Source organism: Chenopodium quinoa, unplaced genomic scaffold (assembly GCF_001683475.1).
Source record: "Chenopodium quinoa cultivar QQ74 unplaced genomic scaffold, ASM168347v1, whole genome shotgun sequence".
NCBI classification, from domain to species: Eukaryota; Viridiplantae; Streptophyta; class Magnoliopsida; order Caryophyllales; family Amaranthaceae; genus Chenopodium; species Chenopodium quinoa.
This window is the reverse complement of record NW_018744502.1, coordinates 6,046,295-6,058,343: the sequence shown is the minus strand read 5'-3', so window position 1 is coordinate 6,058,343 and position 12,049 is coordinate 6,046,295.

The following is a 12,049-nucleotide window of genomic DNA, read 5'->3' as shown; positions in this document are numbered from 1 at the left end:
GAATATAGTCGAAATATGCCTAAAATGAATAAAATCTGTTGTTGATTGTATTTTTGTTTTTTACGGGAAAATGGTAGATTTGTGCTGTTTTGTTGTTTATTATGCTCGATTTAAAAGTAATGATGATGGGTTGTTCAGATTATGTGATTATTATTGTTGGAATACATGCATTGTTTATTTATTGGGATTTTAGCTTTATATTTTTAACCCATATTGTTGGAATACAAGCATTGTATATGATTGGCTTAAAGTTAGTACTTAAAATGTACACATATGTGACTGTATCGTATATAACTTTCTATATTCTGTTAGGATATATGTTGTAATCACGTTTGTTGTATAATTCTGAATTTTGAAACATTGACTAGTGCAAATAAAATTCTGAAATATGAACTATCTATTTAGTTGAATTTTGGTATTGAGTGAATAGGATTCACTGTCGTGACTTCAGTGTCAGTCACATGAGACAATGCATGCTTAATTGCTCACTATTAGTAGAATCTGTCACTTAATTTGGTACTTATAAGTTATAAATGCTGTTTTTTTTTTGTTTCAGTCATGTCTCGCGAGTATGATGAATTTGACTATGAGAGGCAATCAAATTTTGATACTGTTAGCTCTCAAGCTGCCTCTGTCTCGGTTGATGATGCTAGTAATACCGGCACTATCAATCCTTCTGTTAATAAACGTCAAAGAACCGCAGGTATATGGAAGCATTACACTTTTTTTGTAAAGACGATAGGTAATGAAAATGTAGATTATGCTCGTTGTAATTTGTGTGGCAAAGAATATAAAGCACCTGGTAAAGCGGGTACTTCAACTTGTAGAGCTCATATTAATGCATGTTTGGAAAAGCATGGTCTCCAGTCCGGTAACGAATCACAATTTGATCAAAAAACTTATTTACAAAAGTTTGCTAAAGCTATAATCTGCCGTGCATATCCTTTAAATATTGTAGAGCATGAATATCTTAGGGAACTTCATGCATATTTGAATCCTAAGGTGCAGCATGTTTGTAGAAAAACTATGTTAAAGTATGTTATTGTTGAGCATGATAAATATAAATCCTTGTTGCTTGAGTCTTTGGCTAATGTTTCTGGTAGAGTTAGCTTTACATGTGACTTGTGGACTGCATGTACTATCCGAGGCTATCTCACTTTGACTGCTCATTATGTTGATAACAGTTTTGGCCATTCCTATTACATCGGTGGCCTCTGAATCTTCTTTTAGTTTGGGTGGTCGTATTTTGAACAAATATAGGGGTAAACTTTTGCCAAAGAATGTTGAGGCATTGGTTACCACCCAAAATTGGTGCCGTGGTTATCAAGCGGATGTTGAGGAAGACGTCCTCCTTATTGGTAAAGAGATTGAAGCCGAAAGTGCTTCATCTGCATAACTGGTATTTGTGTCTCATTGTGGTTTATTTTATCTTGAAAAATCGTTGCCCTTGTCATTTATTTTCAGACTTGCTGGCAGCATTTTTCTAGACTTTTAAAATCGTTGCCCTTGTCATTTATTTTCAGACTTGCTGGCAGCATTTCTTAAGTTTTTGTTAAAATAACCATTGCTTGGTGATGTAAATCTGAGAGCAATTTTAAAAAACAAAAGCTATAATTTTGAAGTTGCTTGAACTTGTTATGAGCTGCTGCCTGCTGGTAGTGCTTTTGCCTTTTGGTTGTTGTCTCTGCTGAGTTGTTATTGCCTATATTGTTGCCTGCATGAGCTGGTTCCTGCCTCCTGCCAGCTTGAGGTGTTGTGTTGCTGCCTTTTGTGTTATGAATTTATGATAAGTTTTGTTGCTGCTGTTTCTTATGCTTGCTGTTTTAATTTTTCTTGAATCATCGTTGCCCTTGTCATTTATGTTGAGACTTCAATGTATATGTACTTGCTGGCAGCATTTTTCAAGTTTTAAGTTAAAACAACCATTGCTCAGTGATGATACGATAAACGTAAATCTGAGAGCAATTTTGAAAAACAAAAATAAGTTCTTGCTGAGTCCCTTCTGCTTATATTATTCCTTGCTTCGGATAAGTTGCTGATCTGTTATTGCGTGTGCTGGTTCCTGCTTGTTGCTGCTATTTCCTCTGCTCTTGGGTGCTGGGCTGCTGCTTCAAGATTCTGCTTCAAGATTCTGCTCCCAAATCACTCACATTCTCACTCCTCCCTTCATCTTATCATGTATCATTTTTGCAACCCTAAACTTGATGATGTTTCAGTTGATAAATCTGAAATCTAATCTGGGTAGTAGTGATAGTAGTTTCATTATGTATTGGTATATGTATTGTGAATTTTAATCAATGAAAATGGTGACTTTTTTTAATTGCTTGTTGATATTACTCTAATTTTAATGTTATTTATCTCCAATCTTATGTTATCTTATTGGATGATCATGAATATCAAGGAACAATGAAGATAATTTGGGTGGACTTTATTACTGGAATGAAAAGATACAAATGATATATCTTGTAATTAAAATAAATAAGTAATCTAAAACGATATTAATAATGTCGTTGGCCTAGATCTAGGTGATATAAATCTTTGTATAAATCTAAGACGTTTGATTAGATCTACATTTATTAACATTAATTATTTAATTATATTTACTATTTAGCCATTTAGGTTGTAAATAATTCAATTTGAATTAAGCAGTTTGTAATTGGATAAGTTTAAACAGGTTGCGATTCGAAAACAGTTCGATTTTAACGGTTTAACGGGTTATGGCAGTTCTGTTTAGACGGTTAGCGAATTATAACGGTTCGGTTTATACGTGCGGTTTAAACGGTTTCGGTTCATAAACGGGTCGGTTTAAACGGTTAGCGGGTTACAAATGGTTCGGTTTAAACGGTTTTTTTTCGGTTTAAACGGTTTCGGTTTATAAACGGTTCGGGTCATTAACGGGTTTATAAACCATTCGGTTCGGTTTCGTTTCGGTTCGGATTTGCGCAGTTTGGTTTGTTATCGGTTTACAGTCCGTAACGGGTTGACATTGAGCGGTTCAAACGGTTCAGTTCGGTTTTCGGTTTACATTTATCGGTTTATAAACGGATCGGTCCGTGATGGTTCGGTTCGGTAACGGGCGGTTTCACGGTTCGGTTTGAAAAGTCCCACCCCTAATCTCAACCACTATCTTAAGAATGTTGAAGTCTAATACGTAGTACTAATTTCTCCAATTCAAGATAGTTGCATATGGCTTTTTCTACAAATTTAAGAAAAAGCTAAAAGTGATAAACACTTTTTACATTACATTTTTTTTTTTTTCAAGGAAACTTTTTACATTAATTACTGATAGATATTATAGATATTATAGTTATGCTACTCCCATTATCCTAATTTCTACCATGGCTTCAAAATCTTAGAAAAACTTCAAATTGGACACCGTTCAATTGAGTATTTTATATTTAAAGGAGAGAAAGAAAGAGATCAGAGAGAGTTATTAATTATAATAGGGTCTCATAAGGTGAGGTAACAAAAGAGTGTGAAATAAAAAATCTAAATTGGACATCATTCAAGTGAGTATTTTATATTTAAAGGAGAGAGAAAGAGAACAGAGAGAGACCAGAGAGTTATTAATTATGATAGGGTGTTATTAGGTGAGGTAACAAAAGAGTTTAAAATGAAAATTAAAAAAAAAACCTAAAAAAAAACATATCCAAGAAATAAGAGTAAAAGTAGAGAAAACTTTAAAAGCATGGATAAATCTAAGGGTAGTTTTAGGGTGATCAAACTATTTTTGATCATCATAAGCCTAACTACATGGCACTTTCTAGGCCACAAAAAATAATGTGGTCCCTCTATTTTTTTTTGTTTTTATTTATTTATTTTTTCTTTTTTTTTTTTTTTTTTTTGCCAAAATTCATTTAATTGTTTCTAAATTCCTAAAAATCTTTTATAAATCAATATTTAATATTTATGGAAATTGGAACCTCAACCACCGACCACCGCCTCTAATTGCCGGAGACCGCCGACCACCGCCCCTGACTGCCGGTGACCACCAAATTTGCATCCTAACCTTCCGGCGACCACCAAGCAAGCATTCTAACATGCCGGCGACCCAAGACTCTCCCTTTTCCCTTTTCCCTTACCGCGAAACCGCAGCCGACGCTCCAGCTAAACCGCAAACCCCACGAAATCAGCCCCACCATCGCCATCGCCGGCGACCCAGCCCCACCACTACCGGCGACTCATCCCTCTCCCTATCCCCTTATCGCAAAACCGCCGGCAACGTCCACCAAACCCAAACTATAACCCACCAGCCAAACCCTATCTCTAACCCCAAAACCCCACGAAATCAGCCGGGGGAAGGGAGGGGGTGTGTCGGCCGGCGAGGCAGGCAGGTTTCCGGCGATCTGGGATAATTTTGGGCGGCGAAGGGGAGGGGAGGGGAAGGGTTGGCTGGGCGGTGATTTTGGTGGTGGTGCTTTACTGGTTTTTGCTTTTTAATTTTTATTTTTTTATTTTCCCCTTTTTTTTTTTTAATCAATTTTTTTTTCCGGAACTTTAATCAATTTAGTTTTTTTTAGGGAAAAAAATCAATTTAGTTATTGTTGTTGTTATGGTTAAGTTTTTTTTTTAAGAGAGTGGTTATTGTTATTATTAGTATTATTATTAATTATTAATATTATTTATTATTGTTGTTGTTATAGTTATTTTGTTCATTAATTAAGGGATTTGTTAAAAATCGTCCACAAATTTCTTCATAAAACCCACAATTATTTTTACTTTGACACTTTTGCCCTTTTTTTAATTTTTACCGAAAACGTAATTCTCTCTTTCGAAAAATGTGGAGCCGGAATGGATCGTCGAGGGACGCCGGAGAGCCGAGGAACACCGGAGAGCCGTCATCGTCGCCGGAAAGCGAGTTACCTTGCAGATTGAAGTTACAAAATGCTGGCCGGAACGCCGCCACCGTCAGATGATAGTATATGAAGTGGGTCATCGACAGTTAAGCGGCTTAAGTCCTGCAGCAAAACTAGTTGTCAAAGAAATGAGTGATGCTCAAGTGAAGCCTGCTACAATATTAGCATCTGTGTTAGAGAAATTTCCTGAAAACCAGCCAAACCGAAGATACATCGACAACGTCAGACAGAAACCGATGTTTGGACGGTCAGAGGGAAGGAACCCTATTCAGCAGCTTCTACACCAGGCACAAGCACGTGGTTACTTGTTCTGGTTTAATTCTGATGAAGAGACATCGAAGGTGACTCATTTATTCCTTGTGCATCCTGATTGTGCTGATATGATCAAGTCTTGGCCATTTGTGATTTTGATCGATTCAACATACAAGACAAACAAGTACATGCAAGTTCCCACTGGTTGAGATGATTGGGATGGCTCCAACGAACTAGAACTTTCTGATTTTATGTAGTCATCAAGGATGAGACGACTGCAAGTTATTATTGGGTGTTGGAGAAGTTGAGAAACTACATCGGCCCTAATGTTTAGCCATCAACCATCGTCAGTGATTGTGAGGGAGGTCTTTTTGCCCCTATAGCGGAGCTGTTTCCAGAATCGAAGTTGAGAAACTACATCGACCCTAATGTTTAGCCATCAACCATCGTCAGTGATTGTGAGGGAGGTCTTTTTGCCCCTATAGCGGAGCTGTTTCCAGAATCGAAGCATTTTACTGTGCACATGTCACATCAACAACTGTGTGGAAGTCAAAGCCTACAACCTTTTCAACAAGAATTTAAATTCAGCAGAGAGATTGGTAAATGGTAAGTGGCGGAAGATCCTGCAAGCTACCACAAAGGTAGAGTACGATCGAGCATTGGATAACTTTAGGGATGCGTACCAATGGTGTTCGGCAGTGGTAAACTATGTGATGCAGCAGTGGATACCTCACAGGGAAAAGTTTGTCAAATATTGGACAAACCAAGTTCTTCATTATGGAAACACTACAACATGTAGAGTTGAGAGCGCTCATAGAGCTTTGAAGGACTAGACTGATTCTTCCACCTCTACAGGTCCTCCATCCACCTCACCCCTCACCACCCAAGAATCATTAACGACCCTCGATCGTTTTCTGCTTACCGCAGACACAGTGGACGCAGATGATGTGCCAGATTTACTAACAAATCTACCATCTTTACCCTTACGCACATCTACCCTATGCGTCTCGTACATATCATCAAGCCACTGACTAAATGGACCGTAATCATCATATGGTCCACTTTGATCGTCCACATCCCCCTCCTCACCATCATCATCTTCATCCTCCTCAGGATGGTGAACCCGTTCTCTGCGAGTCAAGGCCGAAATACCACGGGATCTAACGTGCTTGGGCCCCGAGCTCTCCATAGAGTAGTTTCTACTTCTAATAACTTTCATACTCTTCCCCGCACCAGGTCGAAAATGCGATATCTAACTCCATTAAAAAATTAAAATATATATAAACATAAAAAAAATAAAAAATAACTAACCAAAAAAAAAATCAAATAAAAAAAAATACTAATAAATTGACATAAAAAAAAATAACAGAACACTGAAAATATATATATATATATATATATATATATATATATATATATATATATATATATATATATATATATATATATATATATATATATATATATCCAAAACACACAAAATATATATAAACATAAAAAAATTAAAAAAAAATAACTAACCAAAAAAATATCAAATAAACAAAAAAAAATACTAACACATTGACATAAAAAAAATAACAAAACACTAAAAAAAAAAACAACAAAAAAATTACAAAATAAAATGAAAAAAATTACCAAAACATAAAAAATAAATATAAACATAAAAAAAATTACAAAAAAACAAATAAAATACAACAGAATTGGAAAACAAATATATAAAAATAAACAAAAAAAATACAAATAATTGAAAAGGAAATATAAGCATAAAAATACAACAAATTTGAAAAAAAATAGAAATAAACAAAAAAATATACCAAAAATTGTAAGAAAAAATATAAACATAAACAAAACAAACAAAAATTATGAAAAAAAAAACAGAAAACTGAAAAAAATAAACATAAACAAAAAAAAGGGAGATGGCATCACAACCTTACACCAGACCCACGGCCACGGCCACGACGACGGCGCCTTCACAAGACACCACCACCGTGGCCTTGGCGTCCCCAACCACCGTTGCCGTGGTGCTGGCTTCTGGCTTGGCCGCCGCCACCGTGGCCACGGCGTCCTGGCCAGGCGCCCCGCCTTATTTGAGATTTTTTTTTATTTAAAAAAAAAATACCTTGCCACCGTGCGACCGCCTTCCTTCCGCCTCCGCCGCCGCCAATTCCTTGCCTTGCCGCCTCCACATTGTCGTATTTTGAATTTTTTTTTTAGAGAGAAGGAAGAGTAGAGAGTGGAGAAAAAATGAGTTTTTTTTTTAAAACAAATAAGGGCAAATGTGTCAATCCACCTACTATTTATGGGCTTTATGTAGAGATTTGCGGGCAATGTTTAGCAGTTCACATTAACTATTATTAGATTTGTTATTATTATTGATGTTATTATTGTTTTTTTTTTTTTTGAAGAAAGTTGATATTACTACTATTATTATTATTAGATTTGTTAATTAGTTTTGTTATTGTTGTTATTTTCATTTTATTTTTTTTGAAGAAAGTTAATATTGTTGTTATTATTATTATTATTATTAATTTTTTTTTTACATGAACTTAATTAATACATATACCACCGTTCAAAATTGATTAGCAAAGCTTTTGGAATAACTAATCAGCTTATTTAAATTCTTTATTAAAATTTTATACATTTATTGTTTAGATACTGGTTATGTAATAAGAATTGTAATTATATATTAATACTTTATCCTATAATTGTAATTAGCTACTATTTTTTTTTGAAGACTGATTTTAGTTACTAACATTAATGATACTTTATAAATTTTTGTAAAGAAACTAATATTATCACTAGAGGTGTTAATCGAGTTGAGCAACTCAAGGTTGAGCAACTAATATAAATTTTGTATTTCCTTAGAGAGAAGTTATTAATTAGTACTTATATCCATGACTCACCCCATTTTAAGTTCAAAGAGAAATTAATTAAATGGTGATGAAATACTTTGTACAAAGTAGGCAATTTTGATTATGATTAAACTAGTGAAATAATGTAATGAGAAGATGAGATAGAAAAATCTAGTGAATTAATGTAATAAGAAGATGAGATAGAAAAATGATGGATATTAACTTCTAAAATTGGTTAACAAAGCTTTTGGGATAACTATTTATCAACTTAATTTAAATAATTTTATACATTTTATTGTATAGATAAAAAATTATGTAATAAGCATTACGGTTATGTTAATACTTTATTCAAGAAAAATGTTTATTAACTAATGACTAACATTACTAATACATTAGAAAAAAATTTAAAGCAATTATAATTAATACTAAAGGTGCTAATTGAGTTGAGCATCTTGAGATCGACAAATCGGCTCGGTCAACGTTCGGTCAAAACTCGACTTGAGTTGTTTTGACTCGTCGTAACCTTAACAAGAACTAGTCGAGCAAGTTATAAATTTGCTCGATAAGCTCGTGAGCACCACCATAACTATTTTGATTAATTGTGAAAATAAAAAAAGCATAGTTAAAAAATAATGTGGTACCTCTATAGAGAGAAGATATTACTTATGTCCACAACTAACACATTTTAAATTTAAAGTGAAATTAATTAAATGATGATGAAATATTTTTGTATAAGGTAGACAAGAATGATTAAGATTGAACAAATGAAACAATGTAATGGGAAAAAAGGAGGAATAGAAAACTATTAATATAGAGTAATTTTGTTGAGTAAAAAGATTTGCAAAAGTCCCACATTAAAAGAAAGTAGAGAGTATAAAGATGGTGAAGTTATAAAAAGAGAAATTTAGCCTCTCTTTTAATAGTATGAATAACTTGACTCCTATTTAAGGCTTGGGTTATTCAAACAAGAAGAAGAAGAAACGCATAAAATTTTAGAATAAAATGTAATGGCTCAACTCGTGATTGTTAAGGTTACGCGTTTGAGTCGAGACAACTCGAGTCGTGTTTTGACCAAGAGTTGACCAAGTTGATCTCGAATTGCTCAATTACGAAAATGCACTATACTTTTCTTATTCATTTTTCTTAAAAAAAAGTCTTATAAAATATGTTATTTTCTTCATTTTCATTTGTTTTATTGTTCAATCTTAATCAATATTGCCTACTTCATACAATAGTATTTCATCGCATCTAATTAATTTCCCTTCAAATTTAAAATGTGATGAATTTCGGACATACGTATTAGCTTCTCTCTAAAAAGGTACCAAATTAATTTTTAACAATGATATTTTATTTTTCGCAATTAAATAAAAATATTATTGAACTACTCACGAGCTAATCGAGCCGAGTTATAGCTTGCTTAGCTCGAATATAGCCAACTAGAGTCGGGTTTAGACCAAGAAAACTGGTTTTAGGTAATGTCTAACCACAATCTTGGTAATTACCAAGAAAACTGGGTTTAGGTAATGTCTAACCACAATCTTGGTAGCAACATAGTTTATTAGCTACGGTAGTATTAGTGGCCAACAAGCTGCCGCAGTAATATTTGTGGCAATAAAGTTTATTAGCCATGGTAATTTGTGGAAAATAATTAGTTAGCCACGTTAGTATTTGTGGCAAGAGAATTTGTTTGCCACGTGAATACACGTGGCATAAATATTAAAATTTGCCATGACATCTATTTTCCCGTGGCAAATTCTTAGCCACGACCTCTTGTGTCATGGGAGTAAATTTTAAAATTCCCGTAGCTATATTGCATAGCCACGGGAATTTTAAACTTGTGCCACGATTTTACTCGTGGCCAAAAGTCAATTTGTTGTAGTGTTTCTCTCAATGTGGGACTTTTACAAATCTTTTTGCTCAACAAAATTACTCTATAATAATAAGTTTTTCTTCCTTCTTTTTTCCTATTACATAGTTTCATTTGTTCAATTATTATCATTCTTGTCTACTTTATACAAAAATATTTCATTATCAATTAATTAATTTCACTTTAAATTTAAGATGTGTTTGTTGAGGACATAAGTAATAGCATCTCTCTATAGAGGTATCACATTATTTTTTAACTATGTTTTTTTAATTTTCACAATTAATCAAAATAGTTATGGAGGTGCTCACGAGCTTATTGAGCCGAGTTATAACTTGCTCGACTAGTTCTTGTTAAGGTTACTACGAGTCAAAACAACTCGAGTCAAGTTTTGATCGAACGTTGAATGAGCTGATTTGTCGGTCTCAAGATGCTCAACTCAATTAGCACCCTTAGTAATAATATTAGTTGCTTTAAAATTTTTCTAAAGTATTAGTAATGTTAGTCATTAGTTAATTAACATTTTTTCTTGAATAAAGTATTAACGTAATAGTAATGCTTATTAAAAAATTATTATCTAAATAATAAAATGTATAATATTATTCAAATTAAGTTGATAGTTATCCCAAAAGCTTTGCTGATCAATTTTAGATGTTAATATCCATCATTTTTCTATCTCATCTTCTTATTACATTATTTCACAAGATTTTTTTATCTCATCTTATCATTACATTATTTCATTAGTTTAATCTTACTCAATATTGCCAACTTTGTACAAAGTATTTCATCACCATTATTTATTTCTATTTGAACTTAAAATGGGGTGAGTCATGGATATAAGGACTAATTAATAACTTCTCTCTAAAGAAATACAAAGTTAATATTAGTTGCTCAACCTTGAGTTGCTCAACTCGATTAACACCCCTAGTGATAATATTAGTTGGTTTAAATTTTTTTTAGGATTTTTTGTAAATTACCACCCACAAAATAGACCAATTTTGTTAAAACCACCCAAAAAATATTTTATTTTAAATTACCACCCATTAAATTAAAAAAACGCGCAGATTACCACCCATTTAGAATTTCCGATGGAATTTCCGTCAGTGGGCCCCACTTTTTTAATTTATTTTTTTCCTTTTTTTTCTTCTATTTTCTGGCTTTCTCACTCTCTCTCCTCGATTTTTTCACTCTCCTTCTTTCTACCTTCTTCCCAACCACCACCACTGTTTCGGGGTTTTCTGATGTCCTGCGGGAGAGTTACAATTCCGAGACTGGAACCGGACGCCTGTACCTGCAAAATAACGGAGACTCCTGAGAGCTCCGCCTCCAACGGTCAAGTTAGTACCCGATTAAGGAGTAGTCAATACAGAAATTAAAGTAATGAGATCTCTCTAGGTGAGAGTGCTTAGCGTTGGTAATCTGCGTTGTTAGCGAGATTAGCCGGTTGTTAATAACTCTGTTCTTCTCTGCTTGATCTCTTAATTATTCGATCCTGATTAATGAGGATTAATCAAGTATTTATAGCCTTGGGAAGCGTGCAACTCTCTAGGTTTAAGGTAAACCTAGGGCTGATCGGGCCTCTAGACTGAATTGGGCCTTGATGGCCGGTTGTCCCATTTGGCATGGGTAGACACGTGGCGTGTCTTAAGTGGTCCGTGGAGGACGTATCTGTGATTGACACGTGGCAGGTTCCTGTTGGCCTTCGTAAAGAACACGTGGCGAAACCTGGTTGGTCCACTTGTCAGACGGTGATTGGTGGATAAAAATCCCCTAATCATTTGCCCCTCACAGGTGGCACGCGACTGGTCACGTGTCGCCTGTGACAGGTGTCGCACGGTGACAGGCGACGACCTGTTACAGGTGTCACCTTGCAGACGGCCGAGAGATTTTCCCGCCCAAATTTTGAATTTGGAAGCGACCCTTCGCCTTCTCACTTTGCCTATAAAAGGAAGTGCTGACTTCGGTCATTTTCACATTTGAGAACTTTTGCGAGAACATTCGGACCCCTGAACTTGCTCTGACATTTAAGACTTATTCTGCCTACCGCCTGTTCTGACAAGCCGACTGACCCGAACTTCCAGGACTTCATCAACCGTCACCCGTTCAGGTAACTCAGTTCTCTTACCCTTAATTTTCTTTTTATTTTTTGAAATGGCACCATGGAAGCACACGACACGCCCTAAGTTAGTGATCAGCCGGTCACCGGGGACGGCTGAATCTAGGAC